The following is an 18,676-nucleotide window of genomic DNA, read 5'->3' on the forward strand; positions in this document are numbered from 1 at the left end:
CAGGCCTGATGCCTCGGCCAGAGGAGTTGACCCTCATCAACCTCCGATCACCAATCACCGGATCGGCCCCTTGACCAGGCCTGACACCTCTGGCCTAGGCGTCCGCCCCGGGCAGCGGGGACCCGCAGCTGCAGCGGCCCCGCGATCGTGGGCTTCGCTTTAGGCCCAAGAAAGGGACCCCTAGCTCCTGGGACTGCCAGCTTCGACCGTGCCCAGCTCCCATCGCTGGCTCCACCCCTACTTCCTGCTATCACTGGCCAGGGCGGCAAAGGCACCTGATTCTACGATCATTGCTGGGGGGCAGGGCAAAGGCGGCCCCAGGGCCGCCTTTGCCCTGCCCCCCAGCTCTTAGCTCCCCCCTGGGTTTCTGATCACTGTCAGTGGCAGGGGGCTTCTTCCTGCTTTCCCTTTCGCCTCCCTGCATTGTGCCTACATATGCAAATTAACTGCCATCTTGTTGTCAGTTAACTGCCAATCTTAGTTGGCAGTTAACTGCCAATCTTAGTTGGCAGTTAATTTGCATATAGCCCTAATTAGCCAATATAAAGGGTATCATCGTACGCCAATTACCATTTTTCTCTTTTATTAGATAGGATACATTAGTAACTGATCTTTTTTTTTTTTTTTTTTTTTTTGGTAGGTAGTCTTTTTTGTTGTTGTTGTTGTTAATCCTCACCCAAGGATATTTTTCTAGTGATTTTTTTTCTTTTTGAGAGTGTAAGAGAGAGAGGGTAACACAGAAACATTGATATTAAGGAAACACATTGATTGGTTACCTCCTGCATCAACGGTGACCAAGGCACCGACTGGGAATGAGTCTTCAAACAAGGATTGTGCCTTAGCTGGAATCAAACCTGGGACCCTTTGGGTTATAGGCCTTTGCTCCATCCAGAGCCAAATCGGCCAGGCCTCTGGTAAATATTCTTCTCTTTGAATATATCAGTATTATGTCCATTTTAATAAATATTTGGTTATTTCTATTAAAGGTGGTACAAACATTTCTGTATAATTCTTTATATGGATATAAATGTTATTTACCTTTGTCAGTTGGACACCTCCCACAGGCTCCTGGACTGCAAGAGGGCACAGGGCCGACTGAGGGATCCCCCCTGAGTGTATGAATTTCGTGCACCAGGTCTCTATTTTAAACATATGAACCAGCACATCATGGTTCCATTCACAGTCACGGAAGATACCTGAGCCCCGTCTTGAACCGCACTGTGGGGTATGCAGGAGGCAGCTGATCACTGATTCTCTCTTAGCATTGATTTTTTTCTCTCTCTCCTTCAATCTCCTTTGAATTCCAGCATCTCCCTGCAGAGACCTTCCTCGGCCAGGCACTTCTCACTCCCCGAGGCTCACAAGGACATTTGTCTTTGGGTGCAGTTTACTAAGAAATGGGACCTGTAAGAAGCCAGTGACTCTGCTGCAGGGAGGCAGGTGCTGTGGGCACTCAGGTGTCATTGTGGTTGGCCCCACCTGGGAATCTCCAGCAGCTTCATTAGAGCTCCCTGAATCTCAGTTGGCTAAATGTGACATGAGGTGATTGATGGCGCTTACTCTGGCCTTCCAACATCAATAAAAGTAACAAGCTGACTACTGGTTGCCAGGATTTTATTGTTAGATTTTTGAGCATTTACTCTTTCAGTTCTCACAGCAAGCTGGACAAGTAGAAACTCACATCAAATTCCTCAACATATTCAGTATCTGAGAAATGAAGTCAGCTCTCCAATTTTACACCACAGACAAGTGTCCGATTCAAGAGCTGGATTTTAACCCATTGTTTTCTTCAGCGTCAGGCACAGTCTCTACCACTGATGTGCAGCCCTCACTGGAGCTGGTACAGTCTGAGGACCTGGGTGTCTCAGCTGAAGCTCCTGTTTCCATGGTTGCAGTTATGCATTTCCTCCCATTCCCTTTACACCCTTGGCCTCACCTTGTTCAGGGCAATGCTATGATTCCTCAGCTGCAGTGGTTTTTCCAGGGGATCCTGCTTTCAGAGTGAGCTGCTGCTTGTCTGCTTCCCTTTGATCCCAGAACAGAGTTTGACCCACATGAGACCTGGGTAATTTGGTCTGGTCCCTGTGCCTTCACACACATGTTGGGTGTTATGCTGTCACCCCATCCACTGAGATGAATTTCTTGCCTCAGTTTGACCTTCAAATGATGTTCCTACGTGGTACTGACATTCATCCTGCAGGAGTAGATAAAATTGGACATGAATTTGGGGACCTGATATTCCCAAGTGATCCTGGAGTCCTGGATGAACCTGTCTCATTGGACGGGTGCTCACGTCATTCATGCTAGTACCTACTGGTGATGTGATTCCGTCCTCTGTATGCCTACTGGCTAAACTAGACAATGGCTCTGCAGCCCAAGTTATGTTCTGGACTCAAGTCCTCTTTCCCAGTCTCCTGTGGCTGCACCATGCATCTCTGGGTTGGAACAGAGTCCTTTTGAGTACAATTCGTCACCACAGTGCACAGCACACTGGGCCACGAAGGAGTTCCTTACTGTGCTTTTCCTCACCATCTACCCTAACTGACTATCCACACACATTTTCTGACTGTTGGTGAAGGTGGCTTTTCAGATGATGGCCTTTGCCATTTTGTTCAGTTACTTCACTGCAGAAACACTCACCTAATTCCACTAGAAGGAATGGACTTCATCTAAAGCAGCACCCAGAAATTTATTTTGAAGAAAAGACTACATTAGCCGTGTGTTCACAGATCTGAAGAAATCCAGGCTTGTTTATCTTCTGTGCAGCAGTCATTGTCATTGATTATGATCAAGAGGTCCTTGGTGTCAAGTATCTCTGAGGTGTGTCAACAGCAAGGAGGAGGGATAGCAAGAATGTAGCCTTGAAAATATCTTGTTCAGCAGTTTTAATAGAGGTGTTGTGGAATTAGATGAGACAACAATCTTGGGTGCCGGTGCTTCTCATAAATTGTGGAAGGCCACAGCAAAGAAAATAAAGTCCTTTTTCTTATCCTTAAAAATACCTCCACCACATTTAGAACCTAAGGCTTTAGTGACCTGAGGAGTGACTCCTAGGAGACAAAATAAAGGCACAGCAGCAATAGTGAAGGTATTGTGTTCAGCGGAGCATCAGCAATGTGTCCCGGAGTTAATAAACCACTCCTTGAATTTTCTCCTCAACCCACAGGTTCTAACTCCCCAGGATGGACAAAAATGATGGCACACAGTAAACCTAGCAGGCTCGGGGAGCCTGACATAGCATAGCCAATCTTGCAAACTTGGAGGCTAAAAGTGCCCACATAGGATGCTTTGAAGTTAAAATTTTCTAAGTAAAAGGTAGTCATTGTGCTGGACTGCATATCTGGTGCTTCAGCCAGATGGGGCGTGCTGTGCTCTCTGTTCCTAAAACACATAGATAGGAGGGTACTGACATCAGGCCAGGCCTTGAGATAGGGTCTCATGCCTCCTTCTCAATATGCTGTACTCTCTGTTCCTAAAACACATAGATAGGAAGGTATTGATACTATACAGTGTTGGGAACTAAGGTTTTTGTAACTTTGTGGGTTTTGCAAATAAAAATGCTGTAATTCTTATAGTTCACCCTTTGCAACTGTAGTCGCTGGCCAGCTTAATAAAGGCTCCTAAATCTTTCATCTGAGTCCCTGGTGATCTTCTCCACGGGTCGCCCCATTACAGCCACAGGGGTATTTATGTCCCAGTCCGCGTTGTTGTTGTTGTTGTTTTGTGTGTGTGTGTGTGTGTGTGTGGTTTTTTAATTTTTTGCAAGGGGCAAATTTTAGCTTATTGAGCCTGTCTGTTGTCTTTTTGCATCAGGGATAACAGACCTTTGGATTTTCAGGGACATTTCTGTTTCACAGAATCCTAAGCACAATCTCTGAACACAAGATCACAGAGCACTAATTATTGTTGTGTTAAATATTAACTGTTACCTATCAGATAAACTTAAAAAGAAGTTTATGTCTTTTTTTTTTTTTTTTTACTTTTTATCCAATCTCAGAGATTTTCCTCCTTAGCTCCTGTCCCCAATTTATCACCAGTGAATGTCAGGTAACCCATTTATGTCTTCTTCTTTAGTCTCATGTATAAAAACGGTGCAAAACTGCCATTCTCCCAAGCAATTTATTGTTATTCTGCTTCCTGGCACTGTTACCAGCTTGGGTCACATAAACTTATAAAATTCTCCACAAGTTTGGACATTTCTTTCAACATCACCAAAAGCAATTGACTCATGTGATGCAGGAGAAAGTTACATGGAGGAGTATCAGCATTTCCAGAGATTCAACTGATTGAACACAGATTAATAACACAAATTTAGAGCACACTCAGAACACAGCAAGCAAGTGTTTTCCCAATGTGTTCAGAGAACAGAAGACAAAGCTCAAGGCTCAGGTTACTGTGAGTGTGTGTGTTTAATCCTTACCTGAGGCTGTTTCCCCACCCCTCTCCTATTCCTTTCCTCTGAGATTCAGATTCCCTTCCATGCTTCCATGTCTCTGAATCCACTCCATTCACCACTTTATTTTGTTAATTAGATTTCCTATATGAGTGAGATCAAGTGATACTTGTCGTTCTCTGTGGTTCACTTGGTTGGATGCTTTCCAGGTGCTCGTGTGCTCTCTGTAAAGGTAAAAATTCTTTTTTACTGCTGCAGAGTATTCCATGGTATAAATTTTCCACAGGTTTTTTTTTTTTTTAAGTATTTATTTCAGAGAAGAAATGAAAGGAAGAGAGAGAGAGAGAAACATCAATGATGAGAGAGAATCATTGATTGGCTACCTCTAGTGCACTCCCTACTGGGAATGAAGCCTGCAATTTGGGCATGTACCCTTATCCTGAAATAAACCTGGGATCCTTCAGTATGCAGGGTGAAGCTCTATCCAATTAAACTGGCTAGGGCTGTATCAAAGCATTTTTTTTTATTTTTTTAATATATTTTATTGATTTTTTTACAGAGAGGAAGGGAGAGAGATAGAGAGTTAGAAAAATCGATCAGCTGCCTCCTGATATCTCCTACTGGGAATGTGCCCACAACCCAGGTACATGCCCTTGACGGGAATCTAACCTGGGACCCTTCAGTCTGAAAGCTGACGCTCTATCCACTGAGCCAAAAAGGTTTCGGCATATCAAAGCATTTTAATCCAATCATCTATTGATGGACACGGGCTGTTTAAACATCTTTGTTATTGTAAATTGTGCTGTTATCAACAGAAGGGAGTATATATTCTATCTTATTATTTCAGGTTTCTTAGAATATATTCCTAGAAGTGGAATCACTGGGTCAAATGGAAGTTCCATACTAAATTCGTTGAGGAAACTCCATACTGATTTTCATAATGGCTGCACCAGTTTGCATTCCCAGCAGCAGTGTACTAGGGTTCCCTTTTTTCCACATCCTCCCCAGCACGTGCATTTTGTTCATTTGTTGATGGCAGCCATTGTGAAAGCGGTGAGTGAGGTGACATGTAATTGTTGCTTGCATTTCCATCTCTCTGATGATCTGTGACTTAAAGCATCTTTTCATATGTTTCTTGTCCACCTTATCCACCCTGCAGCCCAGGCAGTGCCGACACTTTGGATGGCATCAGAAGCAGATGCCCTTAAGTATGAGCGTCTGTTTTGTGACCTTAACTTTGTATAATGGATTCAATGGAGGCAGGTTAAGGCAGTTAGAGCCTTGAACAACCTCCTCCACATACATATGGCCCCAGGGAAACACATGCCAAAAGTCTTGAATGAAGACACAATGCCTGCCCTTCAGAAACAGCAAGTCCTGAACAAATATATGCAAAACCGCAGCTAAAGAAAGCCCTTCAGGTGCGCAGGAGAAACAAACTTGCCTCGGAAATCCCCTCCCTTGAAGGCTCTAGAGGACCCCGAGTGTACTTGGTGTGTTCTTGGGCTATTTGCCGCTAAATCCAGTCCTACAGTCAAGTGAGAAATACTGGATCCTGGCCTTGGCGCTTAGAAACTACATTACCCAGAAGGCCAAGCCTGGAATGGCATCAGGCGGAGCCAATGGAGGGTCAGAGAAGGCATTTCCGTTTGGGAGCTTCGGGAGGGTGGGATGGTAATCCTTGAGGCAGGATTTCATCTTCTCAGGTTTTTGTCTCAGGCGGTGAAGTTTTCCAAGTCCTCAGTCCCGTGGAGAAGGCGGTAGAGCGGTGCTTCCCGCCTCACAGCCAATGGTGGGAGCCTCCAGTGGTGCTCACAGCTCCCACCTGGGATTGAAGCTCCGAGTCGCCACCCGAACCCACGCCAGGGCCAGAACGGGGACCGCCATTCCTGCAGCGGCTTCTACACCCGCCCGGCTCAGCCCACAGAGGGCAATGGCGGCGCCCCCGCTGAGGAGACGGGCTGAGGTGAGTTCGAGTCCCCCAGGCCCTCAGCGCCTCCTCACACAGACACCACAGCCTGGGGAGGGCGCCTGTCCCGTCCTGCAGCTCAGTCCCGCGTGGAGGGCCGTGAGGAAGGCGGAGGGGAGAGAGGCGTGTTGTGTCTTCTGAGGACACAGCAAGTGCAGGGCAGAGAGGACGGGGGTGACTTGCATCTGAAGGTCCCTGAGGATGTGGCTGTGAGTATTGACGGAAAGAGCAGAGGCTGCAGGGAGGACGGCACAGACTCATTCGGGGCTTTCCCGGCTGTGGGATCCATCAGGGGCCTGGGGTGGTCCTGGATCCGGCTGGACTACAAGCTCTCTACACGCCATATGCCAAGTTCATGGGTGAGTCCAGCGAGATCCGGTGGCATTGGAGCAGGAAGGGGGCAGAGCTGAGGGAGTGAACCTGGGTCTGCACATGGGAAGGGGATGAACATTACCCAGTGGTGAGCACATCTGGAGGAGGGGTGAGCTCTTGGTCCCGGGACTTGGTGTGGGGACTGAAAGGTGAAGCATAAACCCACGCATGGCTTTGTCTTGTGGGCAATATCTAGGAGACTGCAGTGGTGTTGCCTGGCAGGAAGGCTGGGGCCCTGCAGGCATCGCCCAGACCTTAAATGGCATTGCTCCCTCCTCTCCCCTCCCCCAAAGCTTCCCATGGGACCCAGCTGCTCTGCTGAGGGCCATGCAGTGAGTAATGGGACTGTGATGTGCATTAGGGCCTGGTGTCCACAGTAACCAGGGGTTCTGGAGGAGGTTGAGGGTGGGAAGGTGTGTAAGGAGTAGAATTACTGGTTCTCAGAGATACAGCTTTGGTTTCAATTGTCTCCATTCTGACAGGTTGGCGTGACCTTTGAGGACATTGCCCTGTACTTCTCCAGGGAGGAATGGAGCCTCCTTGATGAGGGTCAGAGACAGCTGTACGTGAATGTGATGCTAGATAACTTTGAACTTATATCCTCGCTGGGTAAGACCCTCACTCTCACCACAGACCTGGACTTGGCTTTGAGGTTTCCCAGGCCCCATCCCCCAGGGTGTGCTCTGTCCTCCCAGGTAGACTGTGGTACTGCTTGTTTTTCCAGTTACTTAGGTAGTTGCTGTCCTGGGGAAGGTTGGTCCGTTTCCACTGCTCCCTTCTAGTCCTGAAATCCCAATACTCCCAGCTGCACTAAACTCACAGGGAAGGACTTGTGGTTGGTAGTGTTACAGGAAGCCTCAAAGATTCTACCTTGATCAGTGAGGAAAGCATTTTCTATATTCCTGTTGGTCATTTGTATGTATTTTTTGGAGAATTGTCTGTACATTCTTACGCTATTTATTAACTGTATTTTTTGGTTAAAGCCTGTTCTAACTACCCTGTATATTTTATATATTAATTGCTTATTACATACAGGAACACATATTTTTGCATGCGCTTAATTGTGCTTTGCAGATATTGCTCTCCACACTCGCTTTTCTACAAAGTCCATGATTTTGGCAACCCTGCATTCAGCAGGTCTACTGCCACCATGTTTTTGGCAAGCTCAGGTGCTTGTTGCTAGTGCTTAGCAATAAAGTATTTTTAATGAAGTTATATCGAGTTTGGTTTTCAGACAAGTCATTGCATTGTTATTAGCCTCCAATATAGTATTAACATAACGTTATTATTCCCTGGGAACTCCAACTATTTGTGTGAATTTCTGTCTATATCTCAATATTCGCATTATTGTTCTGATCAGAACTGAATCCACAATCTCTCCAAGCAATTCCTTCATAGGATTTGCAATTATTTTCTTCTGTTCTCTTGATTTCCTTTCATTTCATTTTGTGTATTGCTGTTGTGCTGTGAAGAAGCTTTTTTCTTTATTTGTTGCCATCTCGACTGTTTGGGTTTGTTTTTTTTGTGGTTGGTGTCACATTCAGAAAATCATGTCAAAACAAATCTCCAACACTTTTTCTCTAGGTTGTCCTGAGGCGTTTTAAGTTTTAGCGCTGATATTCAATTTTGTTCTGCATGTTGTGTTAAATTTTATCAGTGGTGTCCAGTATTGTTGTGCTTCCATGTGAGTATTGATTTTCAACAGCTCCATTCATTGAAGAAACTATCTTTCCCTTCTTCTCTGTCTTGCAGTTTTGACAAAGATTACTTGAAAGTATGTGTCTGGGTTTATTTCTGTGTTTTCTGTTCTGTTCTGTTAATGTATGTGGCCGTGATGCCACCAGCATGCTTCTCACTCACGATTGTTTTTGCTATTCACATTTTTTAGTTCTATACATGTCAAGGTTCTCTTTTCATGTCTTTTAAAAATAGCATAAGAATTATCCTCAGGGTTCTATTTAATCTATAGATTGCATTGTGTAGTATGGATATTTTCACAATATTTCTTTTTTAAAAATTATTTATTGTTTAAAGTAATATATATTGTATTACATATGTCGCGATTTTCCCTCATTGACCACAAATGAGGGAGATGATATGATATTTATCTTTCTCCACCTGGCGTATTTTGCTTACCATGATGCTCTCCAGTTCCATCCATGCTGTTTCAAATTGTAAGAGTTCCTCCTTTTTAACAGCAGCCTAGTATTCCATTGTGTAGCTGTACCACGGTTTTTAATCCACTCATCTACTGATGGGCAGGTAGGCTATTTCCAAATCTTAGCTATTGTAAATTGTGTTGCTATGAACATAGGGGTGCATATGACCTTTCTGATTTCTTTTTTTTTTTTTTTTTAATATTTCATTATTGATTCCAGAGAGAGGAAAGGAGAGGGAGAGAGTGATAGTAACATCAACACGAATAAAAGAGAAAAATGGTAATTGGCGTAGGACGATACCCTTTTCATTGGCTAATCAGGGCTATATGCAAATTAACTGCCAACTAAGATTGGCAGTTAACTGCCAACTAAGATTGTTAGTTAACTGTCAACCAGATGGCAGTTAATTTGCATATGTAGGCACAATGCAGGGAGGCAAAAGGGAAAGCAGGAAGTAGCCCCCTGACACTGACAGTGATCGGAAACCCAGCAGGGAGCTAAGAGCTGGGGGGCCCCCCAACCATGATCGGAGAATCAGGTGCCTTTTCCGCCCTGACCAGTGATAGCAGGAAGTAGGGGTGGAGCCAGCGATGGGAGCTGGGCACGGTCGAAGCTGGCATTCCCAGGAGCTAGGGGCCCCTTGCCTGGGCCTAAAGCGAAGCCCACGATCGCGGGGCCGCTGCAGCTGCGGGTCCCCGCTGCCCGGGCCGGACGCCTCAGCCAGAGGCATCCTGCAGGGGCAGGGGCGGAGCCCGCGCAATCGCAGCGACCTCCCCCCCCCCGCCCCCCCCCCCCCCCGCTGCCACTGCAGGTCCCCGCTGCCCGGGCTGGATGCCTAGGCCAGAGGCGTCAGGCCTGGGCAAGGGGCCGATCCTGCGATTGGAGGGTGATGGGGGTCAACGCCTGAGGGCTCCCAGTATGTGAGAGGGGGCAGGCTGGGCTGAGGGACACTCCCCCCCACACACCCAGTGCACGAATTTCGTGCACCGGGCCCCTAGTCAATGATAAGAGAGAATGATTGATCTCTGCATTCTGCATGCACCCTATTTGTTGTGGAGCCACAGCAAGGCATGTTGCCTTGGGCGGCATCGAATCTGGCACCCTTCAACCTGCAGGTTGACCCTCTATCCACTGAGCCAAACCGTCTAGGGCTGTTTTTTATTTCTTGGGATATTTTCCTAGATGGGTCAATTGGGAGTTCCATTTTTAATTTTTTGGAAACTCTACATTATATTCCACAGTGTCTGTACCAATATGCATTCCCACCAGCTGAGCACAAGGGTTCCTTTTCTCCACATCCTTGCCTGCACCTTATCCTTTGTTAATTAGTTGATGTTAGGCATCCTGACAGGTGTGAGATGAGATCTCATTGTCGTTTTGATTTGCGTCTCTCGGATAAGTGGCTTTGAGCATGTTTTTATATATCTTAGCTTTCTGTATATCCACTTTCGAAAAGTGTGTATTTAAGTCCTTTGCCCATTTTTTGATTGGATCGTTTATCTTCTTTTTCTTAAGATGTATGAGTTCCCTGTAAATTTTGGAGAGTAAACCCTTATCGGATTCAACATTGGCAAATATGTTCTCCAATTCAGTGGGCTTTCTTGTTGTTTTGTTGATGGTTTCTTTGGCTGTGCAGAAGCTTTGTATCTTGACGTAGTTCTATTTGTTCATTTTTTCCTTAGTTTCCATTACCCTAGGAAATGGAAACATTACGCTATCCATAAAGACATTGCTAGGATATATGTCTGATATTTTGCTGCCTGTGGATTCTTCTAAGATTTTTATGGTTTCCCATCTTACGTTTGCGGACTTTATCTATATTTATTTTGTGTATGATATAAGTTGGTGGTCTAGTTTCATTTTTTTGCATGTATCTGTCCAATTTTCCCAACACCATTAATTGAAGAAGAGACTATCTTGACTTCATTGTATGCTGTTGTCTCCTTTGACAGATATTGAGCATAAGGGCTTGGGTCGATTTCGGGATTCTCTGTTCTGTTGCATTGTTCTATATGTCTGTTGTTGTGCCATTACCAGGCATTTTTGCAATATACTTTGGTATCTGGTATTGTCATTCCTCCAACTTTGTTCTTTCTCAAGATTGCTGGGGATATTTTTTTTGTGGCTATTTTTTATTATTACTGTTATTATTTCATATTTATTTTTGGAGAGCTTATTATAGATCTGTCAAATATGTGGTTGGTATCTTAATGGGGATTGCATTGAATCTGAAGATTGCTTTGGGTAGTACGGATATATTAATGATGTTGATTCTACCAATCTATGAACACGGTATATGTTTCCATTTGTTTATATCTTCTTCCAGCTCTTTTTTTCAACTTCCTGTAGTTTTCGGAGTACAGGTCTTTTACCTCGTTAGTTTATTCCTATGTATCCTAATTTTTTGTTGCAATGGTAGATAGGATTTTTTGTTTGTTTCTCCTTTTCTGAGTTTGTCATTGGTATATAAAAAAGCCATCGATTTCTGGCTCTTAATTTTGTATCCTGCTACATTTCTGAATGCATTTATTAAATTTAGTAGTTTTTTGATTTGGTCTTTAGGGTTTTCTATGTACAATATCATGTCATCTTTGAATAATGACAGTTTTCTTATATTCCAATTATGATGCGTTTAATTTCTGCTTCCTGTCTGATTGTTATGCCTAGCACTTCCAGTTTTATATCAAACAGGAGTGGTGAAAGTGGTCATCCCTGTCTTGTTCCTGTCTAAGGGAGAATGGTTGTAGTTTTTGCTGATTGAATATAATGTTGGCTGTGGGTTTGTTATATATGGCTCTTATTATGTGTGTGATCCTTGGGCTCCCACTTTGCTGAGAGTTTTTTCAAGAAAGGGTGTCAGATTATGTCAACTGCTTTTTCTGCATCAATTGATATGCTTAAATGATTTTTGTCTTTCATTTTGTACATATGTTGTATCATATTTATTGATTTGCAGATATTGTACAATCTTTCATCCCCCGAATAAATCCCACTTGGTCATGGTGTATGATCTTTCTAATGTATTGCTGGATCCGATTAGCCAGAATTTTCTCGAGGATTTTAGCACTGATGGGTGTCACTGCGACTATAGTGGGAGAGCTGCTGTGCAGGAGACACCCATATGAAGCATGACCTACATCAGTGGGGCTTTTGTATTCAATGAGTCTGCCCTTTGAGTGTGTGGCTTATGGATGTGAAGAGTTGTAAGCTGCTATGGTATGACACTGACCACGGGGTACACTGGCTCTTGGGTCTCCAGGGAGGTGTAAAGTCAGCCTCAGCCTGGAGCCACCCAGCAGCATCTACAGAGAGATCTGCAGAATCTCCTCTTTGCATCGAATTTGGAAGTGCCCTGATGAGGCCCAGCTGTGAAGCAAGGAAGGCTAGTGCTTGTGCCAGGTATAAGCCATTTATTGATAGGTTTGGGGCTCCCTGACCGAACTGCAACTTGTTTGACAGGTTTTAGCCTGAGCAAGGGCAGGCAATTCATATACAAACGCTGCTGCACACAGCTTGGGTGGAGTTGTAAATTGGATGGGGTGAGGTCTCAGGGAATCACCAGTTGGAGCATACAGAATGGTTGTCAGTAAGACCTGCCACCTCAGATGTGGCAGCATAGGTATAATGACCACAGCAAGCACCTCTGTCTGGAGAAAGCTGCCCCCGAATTCCTGCCCAGATTCCAGTTGGTCCAGTTTCCCCTCATATGTGCCTTGAACCGCCCCTCCACCACCATGCTCGCCAGGCCCTGGAGTTGAGAAGAAGTGGGAGGTTGTACGTTCAGTTCGTGGTACTGGCATTGTAAGAGGAGCAGCTGGGTCTCCTGCTGCCTCTGTGTCACTGAGCCCCAGTCCGCACTGGTTTTTACAGCCCGTAGTTCTTACTGCCAGTAGGGCCTTTTTTCCCCATTCTGGGACCCTGTGCTGGGCGTCTGGTGTCGCACTGGGACCCCTTGCTCCTCCAGGTGACCTCTGCAGAGACGATCTCTCTCCCAATTAAAAAAGTGTCCCTCATAGGTACAGGAGCAGCACCGGCCATGCCTCTGTACCTCCTACCATTCTCAGTGTGCTTTCTTTCTTTCTTTTAAATATATTTTATTGATTTTTTACAGAGAGGAAGGGAGAGGGATAGAAAGTTAGAAACATCGATGAGAGAGAAACATCGATCAGCTGCCCCCTGCACACTCCCCACTGGGGATGTCCCTGCAACCAAGGTACATGCCCTTGACCAGAATTGAACCTGGGACCCTTAAGTCCGCAGGCCAACGCTCTATCCGCTGAGCCAAACCGGTCAGGGCTTCTTTCTTTTTTTATATATTTTATTAATTTTTTTTACGGAGAAGAAGGGAGAGGGATAGAGAGTTAGAAACATGGAGGAGCCAGAAACATTGATCAGCTGCCTCCTGCACACCACCTACTGGGGATGTGCCTACAGCCAGGGGACATGCCCTTGCCTGGAATGGAACGTGGGACCCTTCAGTCCGCAGACCGAGTCTCTATACACTGATCCAAACCGGTTAGGGCTCAGTGTGCTTTCTACTTTACCTCTCTAGTCCTAAGACAGTGGTTCTCAACCTTGGCTGCACATTCGAATCAGCTGGGAATCTTTTTAAAATCCTGATTTCTGGGCCTCATCCTTTGGAAATGCTGTTTCATTGTTACTAATGATGAGGCCCAGAAATCAGGATTTTAAAAAGATTCTCAGGTGATTCTAATGTGCAGCCAAGGTTGAGAACCACTGTCCTAAGACTTCCATTCAGCCAGCTTCCCAGGAGTTCTGGCTGATGGTTGTTGTGTATTTTAGTTGTATATCCCCCCCCCCGCCCCCCCCCGTGAAAACAGGGAACTTTATATAAATAAGAGGCGCTCTTTTCAAAAGCACAAACAGGGGAGATGTGGTTTGGGTCAGCAGGGGCAGGCCGCCCCTGCCCTGTCCGCAGACTGAGGGGCAGAGTGAGGAGCTGGGGCTCTTGTGGGTGGGGAGCTTCTCCCTCCCCTGCCCCATGACCAGTCACATGCTGGGGACAGGGATGAGGCTAACACTGATGTTTCAGCGGAAAGGGTCATTGTACCTGGCAGTAGGTGGGGACAAGGCCGAGTCCACATGAGCCACTACATCCCCCCAGGGTCTAGGCCAGTCTGGGGGGACTATCTGCCCCCCAGATTTGTGCATGGCAGGGCACCAGAGCAGTCCATCCGTCATGCTTAATCTTGTTATCAGGTTGATCCGTGAGGTCAGCGGAAGGGTAATGGCTGGGAGGCGCGGCGGGGCAGGGAACCCAGCATCCTCCAGGGCTTCACACCACTGTACCGCTCGCTCCAGGAGGTGCCTGGTTGGGAGGAGATGCCCGCCGTGCCCGGCCGGGCCCAGGTGCAGATGAGGCCCTCCTGGCAGGCGGTGATGATGCAGTCCTCCAGGAACAGGAGGACCGTTCGCTGCTCCCGGGCAATCTTCTTGCACACCTGGGGCTTGAGCAGGGGCACCTCGTGGATGCGTGGGCACAACGCCGTACCCAGCACCTTGGCTATGTCCAGATGGCTGTGGGGAACAGGGCCACTGGTCTTGTCCCTGCTGCTGCCTCCCCCCCCCCCCCCCCCCCCCGCGCTGATGTCGCCCAGGTTTGGGTGCTTGTGCTCCTTCTCCGCCCTCCCCCCTCCCCCACCCCCCACCTCCCGTCCCTCTGTTCCTGCAGCGTGATCGTGGCAAAGCAGCAGATGCTAAATGGAGTGCCCGGCTCCGTCACTGTGCCTGGCCCACCCGCCTTGCCACTGCCCGCTGGGTGTGGGAGGCTGTTGGAGTGAGCGGGGCAGGGACCCGGAGCCGGGCTTGCCACCCCGAGAGCTGCTGGCAGCAGGCGGTGTGGTGCTAGGCGTGCTGGGGAGCGTGCGGGTGCGGGCCAGGGGTGGGTGTGGGTAAAGCACATCTTGGGTGAGGCCCCACAGGCAAAACTGCGTGTCCTGGCCAGCCGAGCCGAAGCAGTAAGTGATGGAGCCGGCCTTGGGCATTGGGGAGAGCAGGTCTCCCCCATTCCAGCCGGGGCCGGCACCTCGGGCTCCTCCTTCTCCTCCTCCTCCTCCTCCTCCTCGACACTCCATCCCGCATTACCACTGGCTGCTGCCGCCTCCCTGGCCCTTGTGGTGTAGGGGTCGAAGGCCACAGCATTGACCCAAGACTCGTGGCCATGGCCGCGGGCCACCACGCGGCCCTCGGTGAAGGTCCACACGGTGACCGGGTCCTCTTCACCACCCGTCACAACATAGCGCCCATCGGGGCTCCAGCACACGCAGAGTGAGCCCCCAAAGCAGCTCTTCATGAGCCCCCACAGGAGCATGGAGTCAAAGTGAAAGACGCGCAGGCAGCCGTCCTGGCTGCCATGAGCGAGAAGGCAAACTCATGGGGGGGCCCCTCGCCCACCACCCACTTGGCCAGCGAGTTGCGGGGTGCCCTGCTCTTGGCAGCGTGGACGGCGAAGTCCTCCCCCCGCTGCAGCAGGCTGTCCTGGGGCGGGGGGTGGGGGGCGACGCACACGGGTGGCTGACATGGTACAGGTACAGGCGGCCGCTGGCGTGTGATGCCAGAAACAGACCCTCTGACTCAGGCAGCCACGTCAGGGGTGTCACCTTGGTCTTGTCCACCAGCCGCTCTCCATTCGCTAGTGTCCTTCTTGATGAGGTCCAGGCGCTGCACCCAGCCGGCTGGGAGCCCCACCAGCAGGGAGGCGGGCTCCGTGGCCGCAGTGAACCGGTTGAAGTCCCGGCAGGGTGGGCTGGGTGCCCTTATAGATCCGCCTGTCAATGGGCTTGTTGAGGTCTTTGGCCCCTTGGCTCCCGCTGCGGCAGCAGCCCGGGTAGGAATGCAGCGGACGCGCTCTCCTCCGGCCCCCAGGCCTGCGGGCGTGGCGGGCGGCTCTCTGCGGGTGGCAGGGACAACGCTGGGCCGCTGGGGCCGGAGGTGGAGGCAGGGCCCGGCTGGGGCGGCACCTGGGTCTGGGCCAGCCGTGGGCAAACTACGGCCCGCGGGCCGGATCCCGTTTGAAATGAATAAAACTAAAAAAAAAAAAAGACCGTACCCTTTTATGTAATGACTAGAGGCCCGGTGCACAAAAATTTGTGCACTCGGGGGGGAGGGGGTTCCCTCAGCACGGCCTGTGCCCTCTCGCAGTCTGGGACCCCTCGGGAGATAACGACCTGCTGGCTTAGGCCTGCTCCCAGGTGGCAGAGGGCAGGCCCAATCCCTAGGTGCAGCCCCTGGTCGGGCTCAGAGCAGGGCCGATTGGGGAGTTGGGGCGCCACCCCTGTCATGCACAGAGCAGGGCGGATTGGGAGGTTGCGATGCCACCCTCAGTCATGCTCAGGGTAGGGCCGATTCGGGGGTTGGGGCACCACCCCCTGTCACACTCAAGGCAGGGTCGATGGGGAGGTTGTGGTGCCACCCCCTGTCACGCACAGAGCAGGGCCAATCAGGGGGTTGGGGAGCTCCACCCTGTCACGCACAGAGCAGGGCCCATCAGGGGGTTGAGGAGCTTCCCCCTGTCACTCACAGAGTAGGGCCGATAGGGGAGTTGGGGCACCGCCCCCTGTCACACACAGAGCAGGGCAGATCAGGGGGTTGGGGCGCCACCACTGTCACACTCAGGATAGGGCCGATGGGGAGGTTATGGCTCTACCCCATCACACACAGAGCAGGGCCCGTGGGGGGGGGGGTTGGGGGCACCACCCTCTATCACCCACAGAGCAGAGCCGATCAGGGTGTTGGGGCGCTGCCACTCTCACACTCAGGGCAGGGCCTGTGGGGTGGGGGGTGGGGGCGCCACACCCTGTCACACACAGAGCCGCAGGTTGATCAGGGGGTTGGGGAGCTCCCCCCTATCAGGCACAGAGCAGGGCCGATCAGGGGGTTGGGGCGCCTTCCCGTCAGGAACAGAGCAGGGCAGATAGGGAGGTTGTGGCCCCACCCCCTGTCACACACAGAGCCACAGAGTGATCAGGGGGTTTGGGCGCTGCCCCTTGTCACGCTGATCCCGGTGCTGGGAGGCATATTACCCTTTTACTATATAGGATAGAGGCCTGGTACATGGGTGGGTCTGGCTGGTTTGCCCTGAAGGGTGTCCTGGATCAGGGTGGGGGTGCCCACTGGGGTGCCTGGCCAGCCTGGATAAGGGGATGATGGCTGTTTGCAGCTGGTCACACACCCTTCAGGGTGGGAGTCCCCACTGGGGTGCCTGGCCGTCTGGGTGAGGGGCTGAGGGCTGTTTTCAGGCTGGGACTGAAGCTCCCAACTGCTCCTTTTTTTCTTTTCTTTTTTTTTTATTCTGGGCCACCTTTAGCTCTGAGGCTCCAGCTCTTAGGTCTCCGCTCCTGAAAGCAGGTATCTGGTTTGTTTCAGTTCTATAATCGAAACTCTGTATCAACTCCAGCTCTGAGATCCCAGCTGGCTGAAAGCTGGTTTCTGGGGTTTTGTTTAGCTTCTATATGTTACAATGTTTCTTAAACTGCAGGCTCAGAGGCCGGCAAGGCAGGCGAGGAACGTTGCAGTCCTCTGTCGCTGAAGCAAGCAAGCCTCATGTTCAGTTTAAGCTGCCTGGCTGCCGGCCGCCGTCTTGGCTGGCAGTTAATTTGCATATCACCCTGATTAGCCAATGGGAAGGGTAGCGGTCGTACGCTAATTACCATGTTTCTCTTTTATTAGATAGGATGTTTACTTTGAATTTATATTAGTTCACACAAACACTCCATCCATGCTTTTGTTCCGGCCCTCCGATCCAGTTCAAGAACCCATTGTGGCCCTCGAGTCAAAAAGTTTGCCCACCCCTGGCTCTGGGCAAACCCGGGGGCAGCTTGTAGAAGCCCTGGGGGGTGGGGAACTGCAGTTTGATCTCCGCGCAGCCACCCATGGACGCACCCTCCGCGCCGCCTGCTGCTGGGCCCCCTGCCGGAAGCCTTTAGTTGTAATTTTGATGTGGTTGTGGGACGAAGCTAGTAGTATAGGCCTTTGCCTACACCACCATCTTGGATCTCCTCTCCCGTAACTTTTCTGAATTCAGTTCTTTCTTCTTTTATCTTCACCTGCATAGTGAGAATATTTTTTCTATTGATTTTTTTTTTTTCTGAGAGAGAGAGAGAAAGGGAGAGGCAGAGAGAGAGAGAGAGAGAAACAGCGATTGGTTGCCTCCCACATGTGCCCCCAGTAGGAGGAGGATTGAACCTGAAACCCACGTACCTGCCTCTTACGGAGAATCAAATCCATGACCTTCCGGTGTGCAAGCAGGCACTCTCACCACTGAGCGACACGGGCCAGGGCTATTTATTTCTTCCTTAAATTATTTATTTTTAAACTATATTTTATTGATTTCAGAGAGGAAAAGAAGGAGAGAGGGATAGAAACATGAATAATGAGAGAGTCATTGATCAGCTGCTTTCTGCACACCCCCCCAATGGAAATAGGGCCGGCATCCCGCACGTATCTTCTGAGAAGGACTGGAATTGTGGTCGCCTAGGTCAGCGGTTCTCAACCTGTGGGTTGGGACCCCTTTTGTAGTCGAACAACCCTTTCACAGAGGTCGCCTAAGACCATCCTGCATATCAGATTTACATTACGATTCATAACAGTAGCAACATTACAGTTATGAAGTAGCAACAAAAATAATTTTTAAGTTGAGTCACAACATGAGAAATTGTATTTAAAGGTCCAGAAGGTTGAGAACCATTGTCCTATGACATGGGCTTATGCTCAATCACTGAGCCATACTGGGCAGTCTTTATTTATTTATTTTATTTATTTTTT

General features: G+C 49.0%; 2 protein-coding genes and 1 pseudogene across 2 annotated transcripts in view; 1 reads left to right on the top strand and 2 right to left on the bottom strand.

The window, feature by feature from the left end:
- The window catches only part of LOC132216086 (zinc finger protein 883-like), a 681,654-nt gene that overhangs the window by 290,193 nt on the left and 372,785 nt on the right, over positions 1 to 18,676 (bottom strand). The window lies entirely within an intron of this gene.
- Positions 1 to 18,676, top strand: part of LOC132216080 (zinc finger protein 345-like) — a 325,901-nt gene that overhangs the window by 207,799 nt on the left and 99,426 nt on the right. The gene's annotated exons all lie outside the window — the stretch shown is intronic.
- On the bottom strand, positions 13,831 to 17,786 carry LOC132217162 (dystrophia myotonica WD repeat-containing protein-like; annotated as a pseudogene).

This window comes from Myotis daubentonii, chromosome 15 (assembly GCF_963259705.1).
Source record: "Myotis daubentonii chromosome 15, mMyoDau2.1, whole genome shotgun sequence".
In the NCBI taxonomy this organism is placed as follows: Eukaryota; Metazoa; Chordata; class Mammalia; order Chiroptera; family Vespertilionidae; genus Myotis; species Myotis daubentonii.